The 15,560-nt window shown below is 44.9% G+C and overlaps 1 protein-coding gene across 2 annotated transcripts in view; it reads right to left on the bottom strand.

The window, feature by feature from the left end:
- The window catches only part of RAI14 (retinoic acid induced 14), a 277,999-nt gene extending 263,218 nt beyond the window's left edge, over window positions 1–14,781 (bottom strand). For both annotated transcript variants that reach the window (XM_073620881.1, XM_073620891.1), the window contains exon 1: window positions 14,621–14,781. The gene's annotated coding sequence lies outside the window, so the exon portion shown is untranslated. The remainder of the gene's footprint in view (window positions 1–14,620) is intronic.
- Between the last annotated feature and the right edge of the window lie 779 nt (window positions 14,782–15,560).

Below are 15,560 nucleotides of genomic sequence, written 5' to 3'. Positions count from 1 at the left end.
TCTCTAAGCTCTTTATTCTCTAATTGATTTTCTCTCAGCTGGCATTTAGCAATGGTACTAATTGTACTGGATGACATACAGAGAGCAACTAGAGGATTTATTTTTTTTTTACATTGGTCCCACTGGCACCCACTTGTAATGGAGATGCCAGTTTTGGGTGGACAGTCTGACCTTCTAGGTATGAAATCTAACACTAGTATAGCTTTCTTGGTGCAAATCTCTTAGAGAATTGTGTGTCTCTGTGAAAGCCAATGGAAACCTTTAGCCGACTCTCCCTTTTAACATACTAAATTTCCTTTTTATGGCCCAATTTAGAGTTATATAACAGCAGAAGGCATTCCAAGGTGGCTGTAAAGTTGTTGATGAGTCTCCCTCCCTGTGATGTCTGGATATACTATCAGTATTACATCTGAGTGTAATAACAATCACAGCCCTGCTAGTTATATAACCACACACCCCGATACCATGACCCCATGGCAATGACGGCACACCAGGCACTCCCGCCTGCATGTTGCCTCACAACACAGACTAACAAACCATCAGGGTGTCCTAATATTCATGTCTGCAGATTATTTTAAATTGCAAAGAGGACCTGTCATCTACATACATATAAGAGAGGAGTTCTGCCTGGAAAAAAAATTAAAAGTCAGCAGCTACAAATACTGCAGCTGCTGACTTTTAATATTCGGACACTTACCTGTCCAGTGAGCCCGCAATGTTGGCACCAGAAGCCGACCCGTCCCTCGACTCTGCGTGCAGACGCCGGCATCCTTACTATGGGAAACGGGAAATGAAGCCTTGCGGCTTCACAGCCTGTTCCCTACTGAGCATGCACAAGTCGTGCTGCATTTTCTGAATGGTCCCTGTTGTCTTCTGGGATCTGTGTGTCTCCCAGAAGGCAGCGGGGGGGAGGGGCCAGACATTGCGTAGCTCGCCGCACAGATTGCAGCGATCTTTCCCCGAAAGTGGGAGCAGATACCTGGATTTGATAGGTATTCGTTCCCCCCTCCCCCATGAAAGGTGCAAAATGTGGCACTGGAGAGGGAGAGGAATCCGATCTGTGGAATTTCCAATTCTGAGTGGAACTCCGCTTTAATCCTTTCCCTACCATGCAATGCCTCCGATTTTCCTCCTGAGATGTTTGATTTGTTTTTTTTTTTCTTTTCATTTTTTACAACTGCTGAGAAAATTATATCTCTCTCTCTCTCTCAGATATAGATATATATATATCTATATATAGATATCTCTCTCTCTCTCTCTCTCTCTCTATCTATATATACATATATATATATATATATATATATATATATATATATATATATATCTATCTATCTATATTAGAGCTGGGCGATTTTCTCCCAAAAAAAAAAAAACTCGATTCACAAATTTTTTGATGGACACCGCACCGGTCCTGAGGAGCTGCAGGCAGGAGTTTTTAGACGAGGCCGCAGCTTCAGCCTAGTCCGCAGCGTCCGGCCTCGCGGACTAGGCCGAAGCTGACGGCCTCACCTAAAGACTCCTGCCCGCAGCTCCTCAGGACCGGCGCGGTGTCAGCGCTGGTCCTGGTGAAAAAAAAAAATCTAAAGAAATCGATTTGCTGAAAAACTGAATGATAGAATGATTACTAAAGTCCCCCCTTCCTGGCCTGCCCCCTGGATGGTACGTTACCCACTTGTCTATTGGGCACTTTTACCCCCTTCCTGCCCAGGCCAATTTTCAGCTTTCAGCGCTGTCGTACTTTGAATGACAACTGCGCGGCCGTGCAGCGATGTACCCTTTTTTTTTAATCTTTTTTTTTTTTCACACAAATAGAGCTTTCTTTTGGTGGTAGTTAATCACCACTGGGCTTTTTATTTTTTTTAAAAAAGAAAGACAGAAAATTTTGGAAAAAAAAACAAAACTTTTTCATAGTTTTGCAAGCAGGTCATTTTTCTCCTTCACTGATGTGTGCTGACGAGGCTGCACTGATGGGCACCACTGAATGGCACTTATGCCCCGTACACACGGTCGGACTTTGTTCGGACATTCCGACAACAAAATCCTAGGATTTTTTCCGACGGATGTTGGCTCAAACTTGTCTTGCATATACACGGTCACACAAAGTTGTCGGAAAATCCGATCGTTCTAAACGCGGTGACGTAAAACACGTATGTCAGGACTATAAACGGGGCAGTAGCCAATAGCTTTCATCTCCTAATTTATTCTGAGCATGCGTGGCACTTTGTCCGTCGGATTTGTGTACACACGATCGAAATTTCCGACAACGGATTTTGTTGTCGGAAAATTTTATAGCCTGCTCTCCAACTTTGTGTGTCGGAAAATCCGATGGAAAATGTGTGATGGAGCCTACACACGGTCGGAATTTCCGACAACAAGGTCCTATCACACATTTTCAGTCAGAAAATCCGACCGTGTGTACGGGGTATTAGAGTTGGTACCGATAGACGGCACATAATTGGCAGCATGTAAGCTTGCGCCGTAGCCCTCTTCTGGCTATAGAAAGGGCAGGAACAGGTTAAAAGGTATCTAAACTTAATAATTAAAATGTAATATATTGTAATTTACCATTCTTTAGATGTGGTGGCTGAATTATTATTATTTTTTTTTATTCCTTTATTTTCTCTATGTAATTCAGCCAATTTCTATCTTAGGGAGGCTACACTCCCTTCTCCACTGTATCTTTGGAGCAGCAACGTAGGGTTGGATGGTCTAGTAGATTTAGATGGAATTTACATAGGTGACTAAAAAATGAAAGCTGAACTCGAACTAAAACTTTTTAAGCAGTTTTTTTGTTAGGTATGCAGCAATATATTGGCCGAAACAAAAAAAAAAAAAGTGCTGATAATGGCATGTTACATCCCATTGACTTTCAATGCAAAAACGCCCCCTATTAACTGCAATGCAAAATCGCATCCCACTGACATCAATGCAAAATCGCATCCTATTGATTTCAATGCAAAAATGCCCCCCCCCCCCATTGACTCCAATGCAAAATTGCGTCCCATTGACTTCAAAGGAAAAACGCCCAGCACATTAGTGTTACTAAACCCAGGACCCTGCACTCACTATATCTGGTCTCCCACAGTACACAGAACATGGAAATGCAATAGATTTAGCTTGTAGGAGGAGTTGTCATTCTCCTCTGACTGTCCTATGAGGCTGCAGGACTCCTGACTCTCTGTCTGGACAATGCTGATTGGCCCTGTGCTGATCACATGAACCCTCTCAAAAAAAAAAAAAAAAAATTCTCTAGCAATACACACTAAACTGAGCATGTGCAGAGTGCCCCCAAGGCTCTGTACTATCAGGAGATGGATTGGGGACAGCAGAAGGGGAGGATCAGAGAATACAGGATCGATTAGCCCTTTTACACAATGCTGATGATTAACCCCTTAGGTTCCACAGTGAGTATAACAAGCATGCTTTACTGCATAATACAGACTGATTTTACTGTTGTGGGTTTAGTAACACTTTAATTAAATGTAAAACATTTATTTTTTTTAAACTGTCGGTTTTGGTTTCGGTTTTCGGCCAAGTGTATCCTAAATTACCGGTTTCAGCAGTGGAATTTTCATTTCGGTGCACCACTATTTTTTTTTTGTCTTTCGGGATAAAGGTTTCACATGAATAAAAGTTGACCACTGTAAGCACCCCTGTCAGGGCACATGTCCACTCTCCCGTTTTCTAAATGTCAGAATCTGCATAGGTACTCTGGAGTATAACCAACTGCACCGCATGAGCCAACGACAGGAGTATAACCAACTGCACCGCATGAGCCAACGACAGGTTCTCTTTAAAGAACAACCCAAAGCAACAAGTCAAAGGAATTTCAATGCATTTCAAGGCCAGTGTGCAGCATTGATAAAATTGCCGTACTTCGATCCTTATCCTTCACACTCTGCTGGCACTCTTCAAGAACACTTTATCAAATTTTGGCAAGTAGATATCCGGACTGACAACACTCGGTGCATTGAACACAAAGAATCAATATGTTATCCAATGTCACACAGAGTCAACACCGAATTGTGAACAGGTGTTCTATAAAAAAAAATATTCTAGATGAAGCTACAATCAGCAGTTCAAGGTATACAAAAAGAAGGAAAAAAAAAAATAACAAACAAACACACTCAGCCATGTAAAATTATTTCAAAATGTGCGCTGAGGAAGAAGTCCTCTATGAAATCAAAGCATTTATCTAATAAAGCCTTTGTATAAAATCTAATCAATTTAGCATTAGGATTATGACCCCCCCCCCCCCAAGGGGTATGTCAATGACATCTTGGGCTCACAGGAAGTGGGTTGGATGCCAAAATCTTTTTCACGTCTTAATATTGACCATCGTACAACTTACTGATGTTTTTTCTTTTGTATTTGACCACAGAGCGGGATTATACGTTTAGAAAAATTAAATGTCTGGCCCAAGTGCCTTTTTTTTAAAAATGTAACATCTTAGGAAACCTCTCAACTCTACATGTTGCTCAAAAGTATCAGGATGCTCTTTGTTTGTGGTTTATCTATCCCAATGTGCCAGTGATCTCTAATTAGAAGTTCTACATCCAGCTGATATGAAAACTCTCATTAAATGGCTGTGGACATCCATGAGCTTGGACATATTTGTGCCCACCTGGGGTACAGAAAAAGGTCTACAATGTAGGTTTCCATTGACCCACTCCATAAAGTAAACCTAAACTGGCATAAAATGTTTCTAAGCCTAACCATACAGGATTCTTTTTTTTTTTTAATCGTTCAACCTGAGCCCATTTCCCCATCCACACATTGGAGATAGATGGATGGGGGAATCCTTCCCGCTGTGGTACGGTATTCTGACAGCAGGACTTCCTCGCCATGAGAACACAATGATCGGTGGTACTGGTCATTTGGGAAAAACCCTACAGGCAGGTTGCACACAAAGTCAAATCGATAGATCGGCCTGTGGACAACCAGCTAGCCACATACATGAATCGAAATTTGTCCGGTCCTTGCCGAGCCTGCCAAATTTGAATCCATGTATGGTTGGCTTAAGGTAACTACAGCACTGAAGTACTTTTGTGGTAACTGCAGGTTCTGAAGGCCTTATGCACACTGGACGTTTTTAATGCTGTTCTTAGGGGGTATTTGGAGCTTTTCTTTTTCTTGCCGCTAAACGCCCCTGCATGTTAGTCCATGAACACATAGGCGTTTAGAGGCAGGACAAAAAAAAAAAACACTGCCAACACGTCCAGGGGCAGCACAGTTTTCAGAGCTATGGTGGCCAAAGGGTCTACCATGTCTGAAACACTTGTATAGGGTGTTTGATGGCTTGTCCCTCACTGGGTGCTATAGTCCCACCTGCTTGCCACAATGTCACTACAGTACACAGTAGTAAATTTGAGGCCCGAGGGGGTGGTAGAGTTTGTAATGGAGAACAGGCATCCAATACCCTTCAAAGTGTTTTAAAAGCAAAACATTTTTCAGCTGCCATAGGTCTTCAAGGGAACAAAGTTCGGAGTCACTGCCCATTTCCCAGCTAGTATGCATCTTCTTTTGCAACGCGGCTTTTTTCTTTTTTTTTTGGTGGCCACAGAGTTTAAAGACCTGCTCCTTGCAAGTTTTACACCCCACTTTTATGTAGATCCATTTTACATGGGCGTTGTTCTTGACCCGTAAATAGATAGATGAAAAAAAAACACACTACATCTTCAGGTCTACTTTTGCAGATTTGACCGGATATGGGCGGAAACAGGCGGATGGAAATCCATTTGCATCCAGCCACCCATTCTTATACAGGATTTATATAGCGCCAACAGTTTGGCCAGTGGTGGGGCAGGGCTTAATTCTGACTTGGACAGGAAACAAGACCCTACATCCCATCCGAGAGTAGGATTCTAGGGCTTCACAGGGAATCAGTTTAAGGTCAGGTAGATCTTACACTCAATATTTTCTGGCTAATCTTAAGGACAGTGCACCATAAAATTGTGACGTATGTGGCGTGGTTTAGGGCTCATTTACACTTGTCTTGACTTTAATACACATTAAAGCGCCTACTGCTTCAACATGCTTTTTTATGTGTTTTTGATGCTTTAATGAAGCTTGGCAAATGCCCTGTGTGTGTTGATTTTCTATTTGTTTTAAAGGTGCCCAGTAGAACACTGGCTCAGTAGTACCCTCACTCAGCAGATCCCCAGCTTATTAGTACCCCTGTTCTGCAGATCCCCAGCTTATTAGTTTCCTCAGTCAGCAGATCCCCAGCTCTTTAGTACCCACCTTCAGCAGATCCCCAGCTTATTAGTACCCTTTCTCAGCAGATCCCCAGCTTATTAGTACCCTTGCTCAGCAGATCCCCAGCTTATTAGTACCCTCAGTCAGCAGATCCCCAGCTTATTAGTACCCTAGTTCAGCAGATCCCCAGCTTATTAGTACCCTTGCTCAGCAGATCCCCAACTTATTAGTACCCTCAGTCAGCAGATCCCCAGCTTATTAGTACCCTTGCTCAGCAGATCCCCAACTTATTAGTACCCTAGTTCAGCAGATCCCCAGCTTATTAGTACCCTTTCTCAGCAGATCCCCAACTTATTAGTACTCTCAGTCAGCAGATCCCCAGCTTATTAGTACCCTCAGTCAGCAGATCCCCAGCCCTTTAGTACCCACCTTCAGTAGATCCCCAGCTTATTAGTATCCTTGCTCAGCAGATCCTCAGCTTATTTGTACCCTTGCTCAGCAGATCCCCAGCTTATTAGTACCCTCGATCAGCAGATCCCCAGCTTATTAGTACCCTTGCTCAGCAGATCCCCAGCTTATTAGTTTCCTCAGTTAGCAGATCCCCAGCTCTTTAGTACCCACCTTCAGCAGATCCCCAACTTGTTATTACCCTCAGTCAGCAGATCCCCAGCTCATTAGTATCCTCATTCAACAGATCCCCTGCCCAGTAGTACCCCCAGCTTTTCTGGTCCCCTGCTCAATAGTAACCCCCCAGCTCTGCTGATCCTCTGGTGTGCTAATCTTCCTCTCTCTCCAGTCCCTGCGCACCTCCTGCTATATTGCTTCCACACTGCTCACCATGTGTAACATCTGCTAGTCTCTCCTGCTCTGGTTGCCAAGCTCTGCTGATCCTACAGTCCTTTCTCTCCCATCCCCACTCACCGTCTGCTATAGGGTTCCCATGTTGCGCACCACGTGTGCCGTCTGCTAGTTGCTCCGCTTCAGTCCGGACCCCGATTACCTTCCTGCTGCTCCTCGCTGCACACCAGATGCGATGTCTGCACCAGACACTTCCAGATTATATACACATGAATCGGAAGTGACTGCTGATGACAGCTTCGCTTGTTGGTTTCCCAGTGCATCCTGGGATATTTCATGGCTCTTATACCTCCAAAGCAAAGCGAAGCTAACGCTGAATAAAAGCCTCTCAAAAGCTTCTGGCGTTTTGAAGCACCAAGAAAGTGACATGGGGTATCATTTTTAAAGCATAGCAAGGCAAACACAGCACATGAACAGGATTGTAAGCTTACAATTTTATTCAGTGACGTGGCTTTGATTGGCATTCGGAGTGCTTTAAAAAAAAAAAAGCGTGTCCAATTCCACATTTTGAAGCAAGTGTAAATGAGCCCCTTACTGAGCCCGCAAAAAACAACCATCCATGGAGAGAATCACAGATCAGATGGAAAACGTAAAATGTGACTCTTATGTTTTTATGACGTCCGTATTGCAAGGTCTGCTGGGCGAATTTTACCATTGAACACCATGTGCCAAGGACAGAATCTGAAAATACTCTTTTCTATCAAGGTGAAATCCTGTACAAGTCATGTACGTTTCACACACAAAACAAAAAATAAATGCCCCAGCCCATGTTGTGAATGGGATGGAATGCTGCTAAACACAAGAACCCGAAATGTTCTTCAAGTAGAGGGCCAAGGCCAAGGTTGTCCCTAGGCCGCTTCACTTATACAGAAATAAAAAACGGTTTGGGGGGAATAATTTTTTGCTTTACTTTCATTTACAAGTTTCTAAACATACGTTTTATTTTATATCCATTTTGCATTCTTTATATCAAATCTTTATTTTACAAATGAACATTTAATACGCTGTGCACCCATGACACTGGACACTGGATCTTTATGAGATTTCTAAAGATTGAACACATCAGCGTCTGTCTCTCTCTGAGGATGTGTGTACACTTGTATGACTCATTGCAGTGCGTTAATATGCGCTCCATTAAGGCAGCTAAATATAATTGGGCTGCCAAAGCACCATAACATGACCCTTTGCATGCGGCACCAAAACACATGCCATGTGCATCTGTGTTGGTTTGTGTGTTGGGGTACCATTTACATTTCATGGCACCCACAGTAGGGAATATACATTCCCGCTAGAGGTGCACCGAATGGAAATTTTGGTGTCGAAACCAAAACAAAATATTCAGAATGCACTTGGCCGAAAACCGAAACCGAAAATGACAGTTTAAAAAAAAAAAAAAAATATATATATATATATATATATATATATATATATAATTGTATTATATTCGACGTTTTAACCACTGCAGCCCCGGAAGGTTTTACCCCCTTAATGACCAGGACATTTTCGAGATACAGCACTGCGTTATTGTAACTGACAATTACCCAAACAAAACTGACATCCTTTTTTTTCCCCCCCACAAATAGAGCTTTCTTTTGGTGGTATTTGATCACCTCGGCGGTTTTTATTTTTAGCACTATAAACAAAAAAAGAGCGACAACTTTGAAAAAAAACAAACAATATTTTTTTACTTTCTGCTATAAAACATCCAATAAAAAAAAATTGAATTTCCTCATCAATTTAGTCCAATATGTGTTCTGCTACATATTTTTGGTTAAAAAAAAAAAACAATTGATGTACAAAAGTTATCACGTCTACAAACTATGGGATATTTTTATGGCATTTTTATTTATTTTATTTTTTTTTTTTTTCTAGTAATGGCGGTGATCAGCGATTTTTAGTGGGACTTCAACGTTGCGGCGGACAAATCGAACACCTAACTGACACTTTTTTGGGAACCAGTGACAATATTACAATGATCAGTGCTAACAATATGCACTGCCACTGTACTAATGACACTGGCAGGCAAGGGGTTAACATCGGGGGCGATCAAAGGGTTATGTGTGTCCCAAGAGGTGCTTTCTTATGCCCTGTAAACACGATCGGACATTGATCGGACATTCTGACAACAAAATCCATGGATTTTTTTCCAACGGATGTTGGCTCAAACTTGTCTTGCATGCACACGGTCACACAAAGTTGTCGGAAAATCCTATTGTTCTGAACGCGGTGACGTAAAACACGTACATCGGGATTATAAACGGGGTAGTAGCCAATAGCTTTCGTCTCTTAATTTATTCTGAATTGTCCGCACGCGGTCAGAATTGACACGATCGGATTTTGTTGTCGGAAAATTTTATAGCCTGCTCTCAAACTTTGTGTATCGGAAATTCTGATGGAAAAAGTCCGATAGAGCCCACACACGGACGGAATTTCCGACAACAAGCTCCGATCGCACATATTCAGTCGGAAAGTCCGACCGTGTCTACGGGGCATTACTGTGTGACTGGATGAAGACAGAGATCCATGTTCCTGCCTAGCAGGAACACAAGATCTCCATCTTCTCCCCTGTCAAAAGAGCGATCTGCCTTGTTTACATAGGCAGATCGCTGTTCTGCCTCACTCAGGAAGAATCGCGGGTGGCCAGTGGACATCGGGTTCGCCAGACCGGCTGATTTGCCCCCCCCCCCCCCGTCCAAGCATTGATTAAACACCACGGCCTACCTGAGTATTGTTGCTGACCATGTCCATCCCTTTATGACTACAGTGTACCCATCTTCTGATGGCTCCTTCCAGCAAGATAATGCACCATGTCACAAAGATCAAATCATCTCACCACTGGTTTCATGACAATGAGGTCCCTGTACTCCAATGGCCTCCACAGTCACCAAATCTCAATCCAATAGAGCACCTTTGGGATGTGATGGAACAGGAGTTCCGCATCATGCATGTGCAGCCGACAAATCTGCAGCAACTGTGTGATGCTATCATGTCAATATGGACCAAAATCTCTGAGGAACGTTTCCAACACCTTGTGGAATCTATGCCATGAAGAATTAAGGCAGTTCTGAGGGCAAAAGTGGGGTCCAACCCGGAACTAGCACAGTGTACCTAATAAAGTGGCCGGTGTATATTGTATATCAGTGCCGCATTCACACTTGTGTAGCGCACAATGGTGCACAAAATTGCCAAATTTTGCGCTTGTTCGCAAAGTGTACAAAAAAACGTGCATCATGCTTATGGTGCCATTCATTGTTAATGGCATCCAAATTGCGGCCAGCAACATGCACAGTTTTGCACGCAGAAAAAAACACGTGACACACACACACACACACACCACGGCTTGTATTTAAAACAGGCAAAGCTTGAAGATCAAAAAGGTGCATCGGCTTCTCCGCTGTGTTTGTCACGCGTACGGCAGACTTAATTTAATTCAAATAAATGGGCTGCCCTAGGCACAAAACCCAACGTGCTATATTGTGTGAATGGGGGGCATTACATCTGCGGTCCCCATTTCATATACACACCCATATACCAGGGCCAAATTAAAAAGGAGACAATTAACAAAATACAGGTGGGGTCCAGACCAGGATGTGGATGCAAGCCAGAGACCCCAACGCTACAAGGCAGAAATGCTGACCGCGGACACACCGCGCTGCTTCATTGTGGTATTATTTGGAAATATTAACACTTTAATGGCTCAAGCAGGCACTAGGGTGGTAGGCTGTGGGTCATGTGATCTGAAATGCTTGCCAGGCCTTGAATAGGGTGAGACGTGGTTTATACAGATGCCAGGAAAGGTTAACCCCCCCCCCCCCAGCCTTCTCCTTCATTCCTCTCTGTGTGATCATAACAGACCTAACCTTACAGGACAGGTTCACTTTACCAGGCTCCTTCTCTTCCTGCAGCACAGAGCAGTGTGACACCTGTAGAAATTCCAAGGGGTTGGGTGTCACACAGGTGGATGCAGCGGGGCGGAGTGTTTTGGTAATGAATTATTCATGTCATTGCTGTACAGCTTTAGTGTTCGGAACACCATTCTAAATCTACATGGAGCCATTGCAAATTCTGATCAGTGGCACAATCTGCATGGACTCTCTGGGGTGGATTTACTAAAGGCAAATAGACTGTGCACTTTGCAAGAGCAGTTGCTCCAGAGCTTAGTAAATGAGGGGGAGCTCTGTTGACTTCCATTATTATTATATGATTATTATACAGGATTTATATAGTGCCAACAGTTTACACAGCGCTTTACAATATAAAAGGGAGACAATACAGTCATAACACAATAAAATTATTCAATCATGTGCCAGCAAAAAAAAAAAACAGCATTTTTGCTTGCACATGATTGGATGATGGATGTTAGCAGAGCTCCCCCTCATTTACTAAGCTCTGGAGCAACTGCTCTTGCAAAGTGCACAGTCTATTTTCCTTTAGTAAGACCCCTTTTACACTAGGGCAGTTTTCAGGCGTTTTAGCGCAGGAAATAGCCTCTGCTAAGCGCCTGAAAACCGACTCCCATTCAACTTATTAGTCGAAACGCGTCGGTCCAGCACCTCCTGCTTCCCACATTGCCATTTTATAACTTTTTGTGATCACTTTTTTTATATGGTATTTTACCTTCAATAAACCTATCTTGGTTGACCTACACCATGCGGAGTTCCTTTTTCTTTTGTTTTCTCATCCTGGAGCACCATCTTTGGACCACCTTTATTTTTGGATTGGTTTGGCGGCCGTTAAGCCTTGGAAACCTTTGTTTCAACCATCACCCAACCTCATGCAGATTGGAGTTTGCGGCCTATAGGAGACCATCCAGCCTGGCATCACCACTGAGGATCCAGTATCCCAAAGCCTTTTAGATGCACTGCCGTATGGTACGTGCGTCCAACTGATCCGGCGAGAGTACCCATTCTTCCATCTGAATGTCTTCCACCTGTTCATTGGTACATTTTTCACTTCGGTTGAAGATTGAGGAGAAAGTTTCCCCACCATTGGACACTCTACACTTCACTTGGGAACTTTTTTCTCTTTTTTTTGTGTTTTTTATCATTATTTCACAACCTTTTGTAGTATATTTAATATTACATTTATTGTTCACTTATTTTATTTGCACCCACCCCGCTCTCGTGATTGAGGAGTTCTGGATGCATACAGGTTTTTATATTTGATTCACATGGTTTTACTCATATATTAAATTTCCAGCGCTACACTTATTATTTGCACTTTCGATAGCAAGCGCGCCCCGCTGTACAACGGGGGACCCGATGCATGTGGCCAGGGGCCGCGATGTCCACCGGCTACCTACGATCGCGGGCACAAGAGCCCGAATTGGGATGTGTGTATGGAAACACACACATCCTTGTTCTGACAGGAGAGACAGATCTGCTGTCCCTGCTAATCAACAACAGCGATCTGTCTCCTCCTCCAGTCAGTCCCATCCACCACACAGTTAGAAACACACAAGGGAACACATTTAACCCCTTCCATACCAGTGACATTTACACAGTAATCAGTGCATTTTTATAACACTGATCGCTGTATAAATGTCAACGGTGCCAAAATAATGTCCAAAGTGTCCGATGTGTCCGCCCCAATGTCGCAGTCCCACTAAAAATCGCAGATCGCCGCCATTACTAGTAAAAAGAAAATTAATAATAAAAAATGCCATAAAACTATCCCCTATTTTGTAGACGCTATAACTTTTGCGCAAACCAATGAATATACGCTTATTGCAATTTTTTTTACCAAAAATATGTAGGGTTGGAGGGTTAGGAGTAGGGTTGGAGGGTTAGGTGTAGAGTATGAGGGGTAGGTCTAGGGTTGGAGGGTCAGGTCTAGGGTTGGAGGGTCAGGTCTAGGGTTGGAAGGTTAGGTGTAGAGTTGGAGGGGTTAGGTCTAGGGTTGGAGGGTTAAGTGTAGGGTTGGAGGGTTAAGTGTAGGGTTGGATGGGTTAAGTGTAGAGTTGGATGGGTTAAGTGTAGAGTTGGATGGGTTAAGTGTAGAGTTGGATGGGTTAAGTCTAGGGTTGGAGGGTTAAGTCTAGGGTTGGAGGGTCAGGTCTAGGGTTGGAGGGTCAGGTCTAGGGTTGGAGGGTTAGGTCTAGGGTTGGAGGGTTAGGAGTAGGGTTGGAGGGTTAAGTGTAGAGTTGGATGGGTTAAGTGTAGAGTTGGATGGGTTAAGTGTAGAGTTGGATGGGTTAGGTCTAGGGTTGGAGGGTTAGGTCTAGGGTTGGAGGGTTAGGAGTAGGGTTGGAGGGTTAGGAGTAGGGTTGGAGGGTTAGGTGTAGAGTTGGAGGGTTAGGTCTAGGGTTGGAGGGTTAAGTGTAGGGTTGGAGGGTTAAGTGTAGAGTTGGAGGGTTAGGTGTAGAGTTGGAGGGTTAGGTGTAGGGTTGGAGGGTTAGGTGTAGGGTTGGAGGGTTAGGTGTAGAGTTGGAGGGTTAGGTCTAGGGTTGGAGGGTTAAGTGTAGAGTTGGAGGGTTAGGTGTAGAGTTGGAGGGTTAGGTGTAGGGTTGGAGGATTAGGTCTAGGGTTGGAGGGTTAGGTCTAGGGTTGGAGGGTTAGGTCTAGGGTTGGAGGGTTAGGAGTAGGGCTGAAGGGTTAAGTGTAGATTTTGATGGGTTCAAGTGTAGGGTTGGAGGGTTAGGTGTAGGGTTGGAGGGTTAGGTGTAGAGTTGGAGGGTTAGGTGTAAGGCTGGAGTGTTAGGTGTTGGGCTGGAGTGTTAGGTGTTGGGCTGGAGGGTTAGGTGTAGGGTTGGAGGGTTAGGTGTAGAGTTGGAGGGTCAGGTGTAGGGTTGGAGGGTTAGGTGTAGAGTTGAAGAGTTAGGTGTAGGGTTGGAGGGTTAGTTGTAGGGTTGGAGGGTTAGGTGTAGGGTTGGAGGGTTAGGTGTAGAGTTGGAGGGTCAGGTGTAGGGTTGGAGGGTTAGGTGTAGAGTTGAAGAGTTAGGTGTAGGGTTGGAGGGTTAGTTGTAGGGTTGGAGGGTTAGGTGTAGGGTTGGAGGGTTAGGTGTAGAGTTGGAGGGTTAGGTGTAGGGTTAAGTGAGGGTTGGGTGAGGATAAGGTTCAGGGTTGGGGGTGTTGGGTGCAGGGTTGGAGAGGGTTTGGTTGGGGAGGTTAGGTGCAGTTTGGGGGTGAGGAGGATCTGATACGTTCTCTCTCTCTCTCCTGGGCACAGTGCCCCCCACACTGCTCTGATCCCTGGGCTCCATGTACCGGAGGAGGATGATGATGAGGATGATGAGGAGGATGAGGAGGATGAGGATGGTATCCAGAGATGATGTGCCCCCGGAGGATTGCTCTCTATGATTGTCCATGAGGATGAAGGTGTGACATCTCCCGTCGTACATGGTTATGAATACAGAACATGTGGGATCATCCAATGAGAATACAATAGTCACCCCCCAGTACGGAGCTCCGTGTATTCTCCCTGGGATCGGTCAGCTTGGGGTGCCCGGATCTTCCAGACATGAGGACATCACCGGTCCCGACACCGTCCATCCCCCACCATATGTTCCCTCCACCCCCGGTCACATTATCCTCCTGGATCCCCCCCCCCCATCCCTGGCACTTACCGGGCTGGGCGCTCCCCTCCTCTCCCCCGGCACATGTCACTGTCCCAGTGCCCGGATCACACTCCTCTCCCGGCCGGCTCCTCTCTCCTCTCATAACTCTCCTCTCTGATCTTTGGACTTTTCTCTCCTCTTTTGTTTGCAGTTTGAAAGTCAGCGGAGGAGAGGCTCCGGGGCGCCACCCAGCGTCCGCCCGGCGGTACTACCATTGTCACCCGGCGAGGAGTGGCCAGCGACAACGAAGGTGTCCCCCCCTCCCCCTCCCCCTCCCCCTCCCCGGCACTGGATCCCACCCTTCACTACTGACCATAGCTCCCAACTGTCCCTGATTTGGAGCAATGTCCCTCTGTCTCTCTTTCCTCCTCATTTGTCCCTCATTTTGGTCTGATCTATATAGATGTATATAAAATGCACTTTTTATCTTTCAAAAAGTGTTTTCCAGCGCTAAACCTTTCATCTGATCTCTAAATTGCTGCATTTGTAAATTCCAAATGCCAATATAAAGGAATAGTAGTTGTAAAAAAAAGCACTTGTGGGTTTAACCAATCTTGTTTTTTTGTACAATTCTCCTTTAAGAGGGCGTGGCAAGGGGTGTGTCCTATGCCTGCATACTTTTGCTGATAGGCGTCCCTCATTCCCATTTCAAAAAGTTGGGAGGTGTGCTACTGACCCCCCTCACCGGATCCGACCCTTCCCCACTGACCCACCCCCCTCACCGGATCCGACCCTTCCCTACTGACCCCCCTCACCGGATCTTACCTTTCCCCACTGACCCCCCCCCTCACCGGATCTTACCCTTCCCCACTGACCCCCCCTCACCGGATCCGACCCTTCCCTACTGACCCCCCTCACCGGATCTTACCCTTCCCCACTGACCCCCCCCTCACCGGATCCGACCCTTTCCCACTGACCCCCCCCTCACCGGATGCGACCCTTCCCTACT

This window comes from Aquarana catesbeiana, linkage group LG01 (assembly GCF_042186555.1).
Source record: "Aquarana catesbeiana isolate 2022-GZ linkage group LG01, ASM4218655v1, whole genome shotgun sequence".
Lineage (NCBI taxonomy): Eukaryota > Metazoa > Chordata > Amphibia > Anura > Ranidae > Aquarana > Aquarana catesbeiana.
The sequence above is the reverse complement of the archived record's forward strand: the minus strand, read 5'-3'. Positions and strand labels throughout refer to the sequence as shown.